At 44.5% G+C, this 16,251-nt stretch overlaps 2 non-coding genes across 2 annotated transcripts; one reads left to right on the top strand and one right to left on the bottom strand.

Annotated features, from left to right (window-relative positions):
* The first annotated feature begins 942 nt into the window (after positions 1-942).
* Positions 943-1,017, top strand: Trnas-cga. Its single transcript has one exon. It is a non-coding gene; the product is annotated as a tRNA-Ser (tRNA).
* Positions 1,018-7,595: 6,578 nt separating this feature from the next.
* Trnas-cga lies at positions 7,596-7,670 on the bottom strand. The gene has a single exon. It is a non-coding gene; the product is annotated as a tRNA-Ser (tRNA).
* Between the last annotated feature and the right edge of the window lie 8,581 nt (positions 7,671-16,251).

Genomic DNA, 16,251 nt, shown 5'->3' with positions numbered 1-16,251 from the left:
GTGCTGAGACGGTTATTGTTTCTATCGCCATGACAATGCACACTGTCATAAAGCGGCATCTGTGAACCAATGATTTGTTTAGAATAACATTCCTGAAATGGACTGACCTGCCAAGAGTACCGATCTCTTATGAAACACGCTTGGAATGAGTTAAAATGTCGACTTCGCTCCAGACCTTCTCTTGGGAAAAATGTGCTGTAATTTCTTCATAGATATCAGGCACGTCATTTGAAGTGTCTCCAGCAGAGCACCGAGTGACGTGGCCCAGGGGTTAGCACACTGGACTCGCTTTTGGGAGGACGACGGTTCAATCCCGCGTCCCGCCATACTGATTTAGAGTTTCGGCGATTTCCCTAAATCACTCCAGGCAAATGCCGGGATGGTTCCTTTGAAAGGGTACGACCAATGTCCCTCCCCATCTTACCTTAATCCGATGAGACCAATGACCTCGCTCCTCGCTGTTTGGTCTCTTACCCCAAACAACCAACCCCCCCCCCCCCCCCCCAGTAGAGCTCTAGCCTACATACAGGTGTAGGATGGACAAACCTCGTACTGATGTCCACTTACAGGTGTCTGGATGCTTTTGACCAGATAGTGTAAACCTTGAGACCAGAGAAACATTTAGAGACACAATTTTGCATGGGTGCGAAACGCGGACAACGAGGAAGGCTCGAATAAATGAAACTTCCTGGCAGATTAAAACTGTGTGCCCGACCGAGACTCGAACTCGGGACCTTTGCCTTTCGCGGGCAAGTGCTCTACCATCTGAGCTACCGAAGCACGACTCACGCCCGGTACTCACAGCTTTACTTCTGCCAGTATCTCGTCTCCTACCTTCCAAACTTTACAGAAGCTCTCCTGCGAACCTTGCAGAACTAGCACTCCTGAAAGAAAGAGTGAGGTACTGGCAGAAGTAAAGCTGTGAGTACCGGGCGTGAGTCGTGCTTCGGTAGCTCAGATGGTAGAGCACTTGCCCTCGAAAGGCAAAGGTCCCGAGTTCGAGTCTCGGTCGGGCACACAGTTTTAATCTGCCAGGAAGTTTCATATCAGCGCACACTCCGCTGAAGAGTGAAAATCTCATGCTCGAATAAATGTTTTAAAAGCCTTAGACATCTGTTGCTGCAGGAGATGATTGAATATCTCATCATTTCCTCAAATAAGAAATGAAGACGTGCTGCCACGAGTTACCAAATAAAAATGTGTAATAAAGAAAATTATCAAACGTAGAAATAGAATGACTAGGCAGATATTATGACACTAATCTTTGCTGAAAACTGTAGCTGGAAAGATTGTCAAAAGAAAGTATCGGGAGGAGAGGCCTAGGTATGAGCTTAAAAGAGAGATCGTTGATGGTGGCTCTGAGCACTATGCGACTTAACTTCTGAGGTCATCAGTCGCCTAGAACTTAGAACTACTTAAACCTAACTAACCTATGGACATCACACACATCCATGCCCGAGGCAGGATTCGAACCTGCGACCGTAGCAGTCCCGCCGTTCCGGACTGAGCGCCTAGAACCGCTAGATCACCGCGGCCGGCGATGGTGGGGGATGTTGCACTTATACTGGAATTGAAAGGACAGCTGGTCAACGACAAAGTGGAGAACTGCATTAAAATAGCTTTAGGGACAATATTCCCGAAACCCTCTCAGCTTCGGTGTTATTAACACAGACGAAACCTAGTAGTTATTGGTATTCACGTAAGTGTGAAGAGCTGACATCGTATTTTTGATATGGAGACTGCGATCACCCATTACCTGTACAGTGCACAGCAATAGTTTGACACGATCAGCTGAAAGGCTATCAGACTCGCTTTCCGTGGTCGTACTGCTGTCACTTATAGTCCTAATGACACTGACTGTCACAGTCGATCAGATGGGTATGTGGATACAGTTCTATCGAGCGGTATTTACCTGAGAGTGCTGTGGAGATAGCAAAATTCTTTGGAGGTTTTTCTCACGGTTTCGTCTCTATCCATTAGTATATTATTTTACACAGCAGTATACTTTCTACATTGTAGGAACAGGTACACCCTTTTTCTGCATCAGATTGATAATATTTCATGTCGACGAAATCATTACAGCATGAATTCAATAAAATTAGATGCCATGTGTATCTTCTGTTGTCCTGTCGCCCTCAGTTTCATGTAATATCATGTTGATAACTTTCAAATTATGCGCGTCTGCGTCTAGCTGAATGAACCCACTTTTTTCACGCCATAAGCTTTTCGTCTTAATTTCTTTAAAGGCATCATCAGTGACCTGAACTATAATGTTGGAGTGATGGATCACGCCATGGTGTACTACAAACAGATTTGACAATTATAGAACTGTATGGAAAAAACGTAAATTAGTTACGAACTAAGGCGGGCACACACTTTATTCAACATGTAGACGTCACTACAGATATTCGGATTCAGGTATGACATGTTCGATACGCCTGCCATCATTAGCCATGATGTGGCGCAGACTAATAAGGATATTCTGCATGACCCGCTTAAGTGTCGGAACGTCGATGCAGTCGATGACCTCCTGAATGGCTGTTTTCAGCTCTGCGATGGTTTACGGGTTATTGCTGTACACCTTGTCTTTAATACAGCCCCACAAAAAGGAGTCGTATGTGTTCAGATCCGGAGAATATGGCTGCCGATCGAGGCCCATGCCAGAAGCCTCTGGGTACCCCTGAGCCAGAATGCGGTCCCAAAAGTGCTCCACCAGGACATCAAACACTCTTCTGCTTCGATGGGGTCGAGCTCCGTTTGCACGAACCACATCTTGTCGAAATCAGCCTTAATTTGGATTATGGGGATGAAATCATCTTCCAAAACCTTCACGTACCGTTCGGTAGTCACCGTGCCATCAAGGAATATCGCACAGATCATTCCGTGACTGGGCATTGCAGACCACACAGTCACGCGTTGAGGGTGAGGAGACTTGTCGATCGCGAAGTGAGGATTCTCAGTCCCCCAAATGCGCCAATTTGATTACTGATGAACCCGTCCCAATGAAAGTGGGCTTCGTCGCTAACCATACAGCGCATACTAATTCTCATCATGCTCCGCGGTCAACTGAGCAGTTTGAACGTCCTAACGTAAACCGTTCTGAAGTTATGACGATTTTATTTCATATAGTTCAACAACTGTCTTCGTATATGTTAGAGACAAAATGTTCGCTGATACTTTCCGACTCCGTTAGGTGTGTTTTGTATTACTTAAGCCGCTGAAAGGTGGCATGGCGTAGACACTTCAAAGAAAGGAAAGCAAGGAACATTAATGTTTAACGCCCCGTCGACAATGAGGTCATTAGAGATGGAGTACAAGCGCGGATTGAGGAAGAATGGGATAGGAAGTCGGCCGTGCCCTTTCAAAGGATCCATTCCGGCATTTGCCTTAAACGATATATGGAAATCACGGTAACACTAAAATAGGATAGTTGGGCGGTGCTTCCAACCACCTCCCTCCCGAATCTAGTGTGCTAACAACTGCGTCACCTTTCTCGGCGAAGCCAGTTAGTTAATTAGTTGGTTGCGTGGTCCATTGATCAGTTGCACTCTACAGCTTGCGTATGACTAGTGTGTTGCCTGTAATCCACTCATTTGCTCCATATGAAGGTGATAGGCCCAGCATATTTAGAGTTCTCGATTGCCTTCTAAAATATCCTTCCCCGCTTAGAGACACACAATCTTAAGGTGGTCCTGTTGAAAATGACTATCAATTTACTTGTGTAGGTAGTACGCAGCGCACCAGATTAGTTGACCCTCATAGTTTGGTGAAATCTCGTCGTCCCAGGGCGATAAATACTAAGGTATCCCTGGCGTCGCTGAGAAAAGTCAGCGAATTTGTTGCCTCATTACGTGATTCGTTACCCCTAGACATCTGTGGAAAAAGACTTTAAAACACCCTCTGTATAGATATAGACGTGTACATCATTTTTCTTTACGAACCAGACACTACGTATTCAGGTTAGGAAGAGTTGTGGTACTTGCAGAATAATGGTTCAAATTTTTACTTACAAAATTTTTAAATGCTGTTCTCACGATGCCACTCTTTTGAGATTTCACAAGCGCAGTTCCGAAAATGTCAACACACGTTTTCTTCATACTGTGTTTTGAAATGCTAATGTCGAGTACTGAAAGAGTAGTGTGTGTGTGTGTGTGTGTGTGAACTTTAATATGCTTACACCCATGTGGGTGTATGTATGAATATCTGTACTTTTTAAACATTTTTTTCATTTCTCTTATCAGATTTATCCGAGAGTTGCTACTTATATGTGTACTAATGTTATCACCTGTCCGTTCTCTACACTATCTTTCGGAAAGTGATAGTTTTAATGCATTCGGTTGGGCATTTGTTATGGTTATTTACTCATATGATTTTTTTTTCTCTTCTTGGATGTTGGTCGGACGATGATTATAGTGTCTTAAGTATGCTGAAAAGGTAGAGTGGTTTTTTTCATTTTTCCAGTTTCTTGTGTGTTCTTCTCCTACATGCCATTCTTACGTATACTGAATCAAACATTTAGCGTTGAAGTTTTTATATTCCTGCTCTGCACTCGGTAGTGGGTTGGCTTAAGTTTGGAGAGTTTGCACGGTTTATATGCATATGCTATATGGAGACACTGTTTAGTTATCATATTTTATGTAAATTGGAATTACTCAGCTTTTAAGTCCATTGATGTGTGTTAGCTGAACAAACTGATGGACTGACTATTGACTCAGTAGGCACTAGTCTTTTTCTACTCAGTCTAATAGATATTACTCACTACTTCTTGATTTTCATGACGTAGTTCCCTGGCGATTGAGACAACTGCATGCTGTGTCCCACAGACTCCTTACCTTTTGACGTCCACGTGTTCTCCTAGCTGGAAAGGCCCTTTAGGATAAGTGGTTCTACGAACCCTCTGCGAGGTACTTAAATAAGATTTGCAGAATAGTACTGTAGTTTTATTCGTGAATGGATCATACTATAGTTCATAATAATTCAAAAATTAATTCGATGCCCAATAAACAGTCACATTATCACCTTTGGACGATCCACCATGGATACACACAACAACACTGATTGAACGAGCCGTCGGAGCCAAACGCGAGAGTTTTTCATCGAGTCCCTTCCCTAGACTGTGGTAACGAGTATTCGTACCATGTGCGGAAACACCGTGACAGCTGCGAATGTTTCATTCGGTATGTGAACTCGGAATTAGGTTTGGAAAGTTCGCACAATCGCACATGCATACTCACGCTCGAATCGCAGCATGGATAACGTGTATCATGATGAGCAACCTTCGATCAGTTACATAGCTCTTGACCCACTGCATCCACCGTCCACTAAAGCTCCCCCATTTCTAGTGTTCCTTTTGGCCATATTCTCGCTGCTTTGCTACGACGTGGCCCTGCGATTGTCTATTCTGTTTACTATCCCTGACTGGCTTCCCCATTGTTTCTCCGTTTACTATTGTTCTAAGCAGTTGTGTCCCATCTTAGGTACAGATGATGTCCCTCTGCATACCTTATCATTCAATTTACTTATTTTTGTTCCATTTTAAAATCCAAGAAATTTTTGTTTAAACATTGAAATCGGTCTCCTCACTGACTCCACCACCCAGTGAACTCTCCTAAACATCTCCTTATTTGGCCATCCTAAAGGCATCAGACAACTGCTTGGCTTATGCTCCACAACACTGTGCAACACTTTTCGCCACTGAAAATAAATTTAAAAAATTTTCAGTAAGTAACTGAAGGTACTTGTTACAAAACGTGGTAGCTCAGTCACCGTTATTAAAGAAAAGTCCAATAAATATAAATAAAACATGAACAACGTAGACGCGTTCCACGCGATACTTGCCAACCCTGGGCTCCGTTACAACCTGGCCAACTGCACTCTTTAACAGACTGCTGGCCCCACGTGGGTCTGATTTTATCTTAGATAACCATGCACCGTGCAATACAGTGGCTTTAGGTACGTCAAAGCGTTTTTACCAACCAAAATTGGTAGTCGTGTAATGGCCCTGATAATGCCGTTGTTGCCGGCCGGTGTGGCCGTGCGGTTAAAGGCGCTTCAGTCTGGAACCGCGTGACCGCTACGGTCGCAGGTTCGAATCCTGCCTCAGGCATGGATGTGTGTGATGTCCTTAGGTTAGTTAGGTTTAATTAGTTCTAAGTTCTAGGCGACTGATGACCTCAGAAGTTAAGTCGCACAGTTCTCAGAGCCAATGCCGTTGTTGAGCGCCCCTAAACCACAAACACAGGTAGTCGTGTCACTCGATATGTCTGACAGTGGAGCGGGAGAGAGGGCGAGGGGGCGAGAGAGAGAGAGAGACAGAGAAGGAACAATCTCACTTATTTAATTGCAGGTGATTGAAGAAATGAAACAGTCTCATTTGAAGACTTTCGCATTATTGTCACAAAAATATCTTTGAGTAACCTGAATTTGCTCTATTGTGAAATAAAAGTAGAAGGTAATTCATGTCACACTAGTTAATCGCAATATATTCCACAAAATCTGCAAAAGTTGAATGTTGCTGCTTATTTCTTGTACAAAAAAGTATGAAGATAGTCGAAAGGAAGAGGTCCACTGTATGTAGCCGCAGCACAGGACGACTACCATTTGTCACCGTGTCTGCAACAAACCGTTCAGCTCCATCCGTTTTCTCTACGCAGTGACACTATAATTGGTATTGGCTTGTTTGCGTCAACAGATCGACGCCGCCTAGTATGGGGTAGACTTGTGGCACACATGCCACCATTGTTCAAAGAGCATGCACCTTTCTGATTGCTGTGGGCACGAAACACCTAAGGGCATGCTAAAGAATAGCTTTGGACGAGTCCTATTCTATGCCATACGTGGTGGATTCTCTGAGGCAACCACAAACTGGCAGCCTCTACTATTGGGTGACATTATGACTACCTCCAAGTATATGGGTTGCCAGTGGATATAACACGTAAATTAGAATCCTACGAATTAAGAGCGGTGTTGGTGATGTCAGCACCCTAAATACTACCCCTTCTTCAGGTGACTCCACAAGCCGTATTTCGGTAGAAAATGCCCACTCTCATGTGGAGGACAATGTTCTGGTCTTCTTCGAGGAATGACAGGTACCACTTATTCCCTGGTCTGTACGATCGCCTGACACTTCGTCCACCGAAAATACGGTTCTACTGTAGCTTGTTCGTCACTGCCCTCCAGCGATCTAATTGCTGCACGTACTCCAAGGGAGATTGTTCAGAAATGTAAGTGAGTATGTTGTTATTCTGTGGTACAGTCTTCAGGGGCTTTGATAGCAGATCTTGGGGATATTATGCAATAATAAATAGTGACTCTCAGGCACTGTTTACAGGCCTGAAACCCTAAAGTGTGTGTGTTATGACACACCTAGTTCGTCGTATATACTTCATTTCAGTCACATTCATCCTTTTTGAAGTTACAGTTTACATAGAAGTTACAGTGCAACATGATTTTTATAACAATTATAAAATTTATTCATCGTTTGATGGTATTTTACAATGATATGCACAAATCACTCACAAAAGGATTCCAGGATGTGTATAGTATGACATGCAAACAAATTTTTGTCTTGAAACTTCCTTGCAGATTAGAACTGTGTGCCGGACCGAGACTCGAACTCGGGACCTTTGCCTTTCGCGGGCAACTGCTCTACCAACTGAGCTACCCAAGCATGACTCACGGCCCGTCCTCACAGCTTTACTTCCGCCTGTACCTCGTCTCCTACCTTCCAAACTTTACGGAAGCTCTCCTGCGGACCTTGCAGAACTAGCACTCCTGAAAGAAAGGATATTGCGGAGACATGGCTTAGCCACAGCCTGGGGGATGTTTCCAGAATGAGATTTTCACTCTGCAGAGCACTTAGTAGAGCACTTGCCAGGGAAAGGCAAAGGTCCCAAGTTCGAGTCTCGGTCTGGCACACAGTGTTAATCTGCCAGGAAGTTTCATATCAGCGCACACTCCGCTGCAGAGTGAAAATCTCATTCAGGAAATTTTTGTCTTAATAACACAGAAATATTATGAATGCTTATGTTCTAAATTATAATGTTATTTCTCTTTGTCAGTCTCATTTCAACAGCTTTCAGGGTGCCCAGCTGCCAGAAACAAGCAAACGAGAGAAGTGGCAGCTGAAGCATTCTTTATGTCATAGACAAACCACACGTACTCTTGAACAATTTAGCAGACCTGTGTTAATGTATACAGGGTGGTCCATTGATCGTGAACGGGCCAAATATCTCACGAAATAAGCGTCAAACGAAAAAAACTACAAAGAACGAAACTTGTCTAGCTTGAAGGGGGAAACCATATGGCGCTATGGTTGGCCCGCTAGATGGCGCTGCCATAGGTCAAACGGATATCAACTGCGTTTTTTTAAATAGGAAAGAGCCCCCATTTTTATTACATATTCGTGTAGTGTGTAAAAATATATGAATGTTTTAGTTGGATCACTTTTTTCGTTTTGTGATAGATGGCGCTGTAATAGTCACAAACATATGGCTCACAATTTTAGACGAACAGTTAGTAACAGGTAGGTTTTTTAAATTAAAATACAGAATGGAGGTACGTTTGAACATTTTATTTCGGTTGTTCCAATGTGATACATGTACCATTGTCAACTTATTATTTCTGAGAACGCATGCTGTTACAGCGTGATTACCTGTAAATACCACATGAATGCAGTAAATGCTCATGATGGTGTTCGTCAATCTCAATGCATTTTACAATACGTGTAACGACATTCCTCTCAACAGCGAGTAGTTCGCCTTCCGTAATGTTCGAGCATGCATTGACACTGCGCTAACGCAAGTTGTCAGGCGTTGTCGGTGGATCACGATAGCAAATATCCTTCAACTTTCCCCACAGAAAGGAATCCGGGGACGTCAGATCCGGTGAACGTGTGGGCCATGGTACGGTGCTTCGACGACCAATCCACCTGTCATGAAATATGTTATTCAATAACACTTCAACCGCACGCGAGCTATGTGCCGGACATCCATCGTGTTGGAAGTACATCGCCATTCTGTCATGCAGTGAAACATCTTGTAGTAACATCGGTAGAACATTACGTAGGAAATCAGCATACATTGCACCATTTAGTTTGTATCGATAACAGGGGGGCCAATTATCCTTCCTCCCATAATGCCGCACCACACATTAACCCGCCAAGGTCGCTGATGTTCCACTTGTCGCAGCCATCGTGGATTTCCCGTTGCCCAATAGTGCATATTATGCCGGTTTATGTTACCGCTGTTGGTGAATGACGCTTCGTCGCTAAATAGAAGGCGTGCAAAAAATCTGTCATCGTCCCGTAATTTCTCTTGTGCCCAGTGGCAGAACTGTGCACGACGTTCAATGTCTTTGCCATGCAATTCCTGGTGCATAGAAATATGGTACGGGTGCAATCGATGTTGATGTAGCATTCTCAACACCGACGTTTTTGAGATTCCCGATTCGCGCGCAATTTGTCTGCTACTGATGTGCGGATTAGCCGCAACAGCAGCTAAAACAACTACTTGGGCATCATAATTTGTTGCAGGTCGTGGTTGACGTTTCACATGTGGCTGAACACTTCCTATTTCCATAAATAACGTAACTATGCGGCGAACGGTCCGGACACTAGGATGATGTCGTCCAGGATACCGAACAGCGCACATAGCACACGCCCGTTGGGCATTTTTATCACAATAGCCATACATCTACACGATATCGACCTTTTCCGCAAATGGTAAACGGTGCAGTCTAACACGGGTAATGTATCACGAAGCAAATACCGTTCGCACTGGTGGAATGTTACGTGATACCACGTACGTATACGTTTGTGACTATTACAGCGCCATCTATCACAAAGCGAAAAAAGTGGTCCAACTAAAACATTCATACTTCTTTACGTACTACACGAATATGTAATATAAAATGGGAATTCCTATTCTAAAAAACGCAATTGATATCCGTTTGACCTATGGCAGCGCCATCTAGCGGGCCAATCATAGCGCCATCTGGTTTCCCCCTTCCAGCTAGACGAGTTTCGTTCTTTGTAGTTTTTTCGTTTGACGCTTATTTCATGAGATATTTGGCCCGGTCACTATCAACGGACGATCCTGTATGTGGTATCCTATATAGAATTCACCCTCAACAGCGTCTCACAGTTCGTAACGCAAACTCACGTTTCCGACAGACGTCTATAACGGTCGTACTGGCGCCCGGCGGATCGAGTGATGTGTGCCGATTAAGCGCCGCCTTCAGCGGCTCCGACTGCGAGCGTCCTCTGCCTCCGCGATATAGGATGCCCAGCGGTAATGTCAGGTCCAGTCTCAGTCGCAGTGTTCGATGGTTGCAGATCAGTCGCGGTCTCCAACAGTCCTCAGTCTGAGTCAGCCTTTGTTACTCTGGTCGTGCATTAGTAGCAGGAGCCTCACACTCCACAATGCTCTTTTGGTTCTTGTGATAGCTGGACTTCATTGCTGTTTGTTCTTTTGGAAAGTTTCTTCACAACGCTTGGGGAAAGGCACAAGCTAAATAGAACTTCTGTTGACTGTATTTACATGTCTGTTAATCATTTTCGTTTCTGTCAAGCTTCTCTGTTTCTCGACTATTTCTCTTGATATTTGCACAGGGTTATCCATAAGTGCGTCCGGAATTTCAGCAGACGACTGCATGCCAACTATACTCAAGAGCCAAAGAAACTGGTAAACCTGCCTAATATTGTGTAAGGCCCCCTTCACCATGCAGAAGTACCGCAACAAGACGTGGCACGGACTCGACTAATGTCTGAAGTGGTGCTGAGGGAACCGACACCATGATTCCTGCAAGGCTGTCCATAAATCCGAAACAGAACGAGGATGTGGAGATCTCTTCTGAACAGCACGTTGCAAGACATCCCAGATATGCTCAATAATGTTCATGTCTGGGAAGTATGGTGGCCAGCAGAAGTGTTTGAACTCAGAAGAGTGTTCCTAGAGCCACTCTGTAGATATGCGAGACGTGTGGGGTGTCTCAATGTCCTGCTGGAATTGCCCAAGTTCGTCGGAATGCACAATGTACATGAATGGATGCAGGTGATCAGACAGGATGCTTACATTTGTGTCACCTGCCACAGTCGTATCTAAGCGTATCAGGGGTCCCTTATCACTCCAACTGCACGCGCCTCACACAAGTACAGAGCTTCCACCAGCTCCCCTGTTGACATGCAGGGTCCACGGATTCATAAGGTTGTCTCCATACCTGCACGCGTCCATCCGCTCGATACAACTTGAAACGAAACTCGTCCGACGTGGAAACATGTTTCCAGTCATCAATAGTACAATGTCGTTGTTGGCGGGCCCAGGCGAAACGTAAAGCTTTGTGTCGTGCAGTCATCAAGGGTACAAGAGTGGGCCTTCGGCTCCGAAAGTCCATATCGATGATGTTTCGTTGAATGGTTCGCACGCTGACACTTGTTGACGGCCCAGCATTGAAATCTGCAGCAATATGCGGAAGAGTTGTACTTCTGTCACGTTGAACGATTCTTTTCGATCATCGTTGGTCACGATCTCGCAGCATCTTTTTCTGAGCGCTGCGATGTCGGAGATTTGATGTTTTACCAGATTCCTGATATTCACGATACACTCGTGAAATGGTCGTACGGGAAAATCCCCAATTCATCTTACCTCGGAGATGCTGTGTCCAATCGCTCGTGCGCCGACTATAACACCACGTTCAAACTCACTTAAATCTTGGTAACCTGCCATTGTAGCACCAGTAACCGATCTAAATACTGCACCAGACACTTGTCTTATATATAGGCTTTGCCGACCGCACCGCAGTACTCTGCCTATTTAAATATCTCTGTGTTTGAATACGCATGGCTGTAACAGTTTCTTTGGTGCTTCAGTGTGTAAGACATAGAGAAATAGACATATCAGTGGATACAGCATCTCTCAGAGTTTTGAACTCATGTTAGAAGCGATTAATATGGACACCGTTTGTGCTTCAGCAAACAACAATACGTTCGTGTATTCCACTGCAGTCGGTCACTCGAATTCACTAGGAAAGCGTGACTGTTCATCGGGTTGCTTATCTGCAGGTGGAAACTAATTCGATACGACAGTACGGAGCGCATGCTTGGCCGACATGTTCTGACATGCCTGCCTCTAGAGGAGCATTCCGTAACTACACTACGGCGCATACGACGTATAGAAACTTTAATATATACTCCATCCACTAACATTTGTCCATTTTCTGTACTTCTTGCACTTTTCGCATGGTCTTACTGAATCGTGTAGTCATTTATGAATAACATTGTTTGTTCTTTGCTAACTGAATACCCAGCGTTATTCGGGTAAGTATTTATTCCAGTTCTTTTAGTCTATTTACTCCTTCCCCCTCTCTCCACTCGTCTCTTCTGCCCAATATCTCCGTCCATCTCCTCCTGTCCTTTTCACTGTCCATATGCTACTTTCCTCTCTCTCTCTCTCTCTCTCTCTCTCTCTCTCTCTCTCTCCCTCCCTCTCTCTCCATCTCCGCCTCCTCCCCTCTCTGTCCATCTCCTCCTGTCCCTCTCTCAGTCCATCTCCTCCTCCCCATCTCTTTCTGTCCCTCTCCTCTTCCATTTTTCTGTTCGTTTCGCTCTCCCTGTCTTTTTGTCCATCTCTTCCCCCTTCCTCTCTCAGTCTATTTCCTCCACACCCCTCTTTGTGTTCACCTCCTCATCTTTCCTTCCACTTCCAGCTCATCTTCACCTCTCTCCCTCTCTCTCTGTCCATCTCCTCCCCTTCCCTTTCTCTGTCGCTTTCCCCCTCCCAGTCTCCCTATTCACCTCCTCTTCCCCCATGTCTCTGTCCATCTCACTCCCCATCTCTGTCTATTTCTTCCTCCCCACGTTCTCTCTTAACGTCATTACCTCCACTCCAGTAGGAAGTTCAAAAATGGTTTTGAGCACTATGGGACTTAACATCTATGGTCATCAGTCCCCTACAACTTAGAACTACTTAAACCTAACTAACCTAAGGACATCACATAACACCCAGTCATCACGAGGCAAAGAAAATCCCTGACCCCGCAGGGAATCGAACCCGGAAACCCGGGCGCGGGAAGCGAGAACGCTACCGCACGACCACGAGCTGCGTACCTAGTAGGAAGTTGCTGCTTCTTACCCCCATCGTATTTGTTTCCAGACGTACACTACTAACCATTAAAATTGCTACACCAAGAAAAAATGCAAATGATAAATGGGTATTCATTGGACAAATATATTATACTAGAACTGACATGTGATCACATTTTCACGCAATTTGGGTGCATAGATCCTGAGAAATCAGTACCCAGAACAACCACCTCTGGCCGTAATGACGGCCTTGATACGCCTGGGGATTGAGTCAAACAGAGCTTGGATGGCGTCTACAGGTACAGCTGCCCATGCAGCACGATACCACAGTTCATCAAGAGTAGTGACTGGCGTATTGTGACTAGCCAGTTGCTCGGCCACCATTGACTAGACGTTTTCAATTGGCAAGAGATCTGGAGAATGTGCTGGCCAGGGCAGCAGATGAACAATTTCTGTATCCAGAAAGGCCCGCACAAGACCTGCAACATGCGGTCGTGCATTATCCTGCTGAAATGTAGCGTTTCACAGGGATCGAATGAAGGGTAGAGCCACGGGTCGTAACACATCTGAAATATAACGTCCACTGTTCAAAGTGCCGTAAATGCGAACAAGAGGTGACCGAGACGTGTAACCAATGGCACCCCATACCATCACGCCGGGTGATACGCCAGTATGGCGATGACGAATACACGCTTCCAATGTGCATTCACAGCGATGTCGCCAAACATCATGATGCTGTAAACAGAACCTGGATTCATCCGAAAAAATGTTTTGCCATTCGTGCACCCAGGTTCGTCGTTGAGTACACCATCGCGGCGCTCCTGTGTATGATGCAGCGTCAAGGGTAACCGCAGCCACAGTCTCCGAGCTGATAGTCCGTGCTGCTGCAAACGTCGTCGAACTGTTCGTGCAGATGGACGTTGTCTTGCAAACATCCCCATCTGTTGACTCAGGGATCGAGATGTGGCTGCACGATCCGTTACAGCCATGCGGATAAGATGCCTGTCATCTCGACTGCTAGTGATACGAGGCCGTTGGGATCCAGCACGGCGTTCCGTATTACCCTCCTGAACACACCGATTCCATATTCTGCTAACAGTCATTGGATCTCGACCAACGCTAGCAGCAATGTCGCGATACGATAAACCGCAATCGCGATAGGCTACAATCAGACCCTTATCAAAGTCGGAAACTGATGGTACGCATTTCTCCTCCTTACACGAAGCATCACAACAACGTTTCGCCAGGCAACGCTGGTCAACTGCTGTTTGTGTTTGAGAAATCGGTTGTAATCTTTCCTCATGTCAGCACGTTTTAGGTGTCGCCACCGGCGCCAACCTTGTGTGAATGCTCTGAAAAGCTTATCATTTGCATATCACAGCATCTTCTTCCTGTCGGTTAAATTTCGCGTCTGTAGAACGTCAACTTCGTGGTGTAGCAATTTTAATGGCCAGTAGTGTAAGTAGTGTATTTACCAAGTTTGGTTGAAATCGATCCAGGCGTTTAGGAGTAGTTTTCTGTTCTGTCTTTGCCTGATACGCACATGCCACATATACGTATCTCACATGTATTTAACATATTTCACACATATTTGTACACATATTTCACCTGTATCTCTAGCGAATTTCACCCTGCAGTTTCGTTTTCAGGCAGCTAAATGTTTATTACGTCATATCTCCTGAACTATACGCTGTACCACGACGTAATTTTTCGCTTACATTCAGTAATGTATGTGAACACTGTCTGCAAAGTGCATTTAGAATGCAATTGGCAGTAAAGAATAAAAAGTTAGTACGTCATGACTGATTCGGCAGTTTTACTGCATGAACAGCGAAAATGTAGTCTCGTCATTCTGAGAAAGTAGTCAGTGAGAAAATGTTTCGTAAAGGTTTAATATTATGTGTAAAGTGCTCTCATTCTCAAATGCTGTATAAATAATGTCGGGGCATTCGCGAGTTTTTTTCACACACCCCTCCCATCTCTCACATACGTAGGTGGTTCTTACCTCCCCAGCGATTCTTTCCAGACAGTGGGTGATATATCTACCAAGTTTGGTTGAAATTAGTCCTGTGAGTTAGAAGGAGATGTGGAACATATATAAATAATTTTTATAATATGTATATGTTTCTGCAGATGAAAATCATTCCAACTTCTAGTTTCATAACTGAATTTGGTTGTTTAATGCTAAAAATTACCTAATGTTATTTAAGGTGACACATGCTTTCAGAATAAATGTTGTCTGCTCATATTGCAATATAATCAATGTGGCATGCAACAAACACCAAATTAGCATCAAGTAAACCACATGATTGGACCTGCAAATGCTCATCATTGCAGAGCAACTTCACAGTTTATGGTGAGAGAAGGGTGAATGAAATTGTATATATTAGAAAATATTACGCAGTAGACTTCCCTGTACCCCAGGGTGACTAGTGCCCGGGAGGACGCAGATTACGTGACCCGTGCCCCAACATCTGTTCTCACACCTCTAAGGAGTTTTCGAATCCGTGCTATGCAGAATCGCTTCTGAATTGCGTTCCTAAGGTGGACCAAGACGCTAATGAGCAGATCCTAATAGCATTTTGGATCATCAGTGTGGTGTACCTAAATATACAACTGCAAATACCAGAATGGTTCCTTCGAATAAAACACGACTAATTTCTTTCTGAATCCTTCCCCCAGTCCGAGCGTGTACACTGTCTTTAATGACTCCGTCTTCGAGACGACGTTAAATAGTAATTTTCCTTCCATTCTTTCTCCTACGTGATTTATGCAATTGGAGCAGTGCGATTGTTGCCAGGTCTACATCGATAATTGATTCACTAAATTTATTCAACGTGGTTTTCCGAGATGAGTATAGTCTTTCTCCTAAGGATTCCTATTTAAGTCGCCTAGGTGGATTTGAAGCTGTAACGATGGTGGCAACGAGTTCTTGAATTCATTCCATGTCTGGTGTCATACCTATCTGAAAAACAGGATACACACACAAATACTTTACAGGTACGCTTCGAAATCCGCCGCAAAAATCTAGTTCTTCTGTTTGTCTCTCCCTTTACTGAATTTACGATTTTACATGTTGCTTATCGTTTTGTAGAATCTCTCATTGTCACCATCATCAGCCATTTGAGATCCGCATCATGTTAAAGATTTTCCCTACACTCTTCCATGTCTGC

The sequence above is a fragment of the Schistocerca americana genome, chromosome X (assembly GCF_021461395.2).
Source record: "Schistocerca americana isolate TAMUIC-IGC-003095 chromosome X, iqSchAmer2.1, whole genome shotgun sequence".
Taxonomy (NCBI): Eukaryota; Metazoa; Arthropoda; class Insecta; order Orthoptera; family Acrididae; genus Schistocerca; species Schistocerca americana.
The sequence above is the reverse complement of the archived record's forward strand: the minus strand, read 5'-3'. Positions and strand labels throughout refer to the sequence as shown.